We start from the raw sequence: 483 nt of genomic DNA on the forward strand, positions 1-483 counted from the left end.
CCAGAGCCATCTGCGCCAGGCGGGGGAAGCCGGGCTCGCTGCGGGGACACGGCGGGGACACGTTGGAGACACGCTGGGGACAGCCCCGGGGCCGGTTCGGGCACTGGGGACACACTGGGGACACGTTGGGGACAGCCCCGGGGCTGGTTCCAGTGTTGGGGACACACTGGGGACACGTTGGGGACAGCCCCGGGAGCAGCCCCAGCACAGGGGACACACTGGGGACAGCCCCAGGGCTGGTTCTGCCACTGGGCACAAGTTTGGGACACGTTGGGGACCACCCCAGGGTCGACCCTGGTGTTGGGGACACATTGGGGACAGCCCCAGGACGACCCCAATGAGGCCACAGCCTTGGGGACACACTGGGGACAACCCTGGGGACAGCGTGGGGTCAGTCAGGGGTGGGGACACAGCCCTGGGGACAACAGGTGGCCCTGGGGACAGCAGGTGGCTCTGGGGACAGCGGGTGGCCCCGGGGACAGC

This window comes from Geospiza fortis, unplaced genomic scaffold (genome assembly GCF_000277835.1).
Source record: "Geospiza fortis unplaced genomic scaffold, GeoFor_1.0 scaffold1719, whole genome shotgun sequence".
NCBI lineage: Eukaryota > Metazoa > Chordata > Aves > Passeriformes > Thraupidae > Geospiza > Geospiza fortis.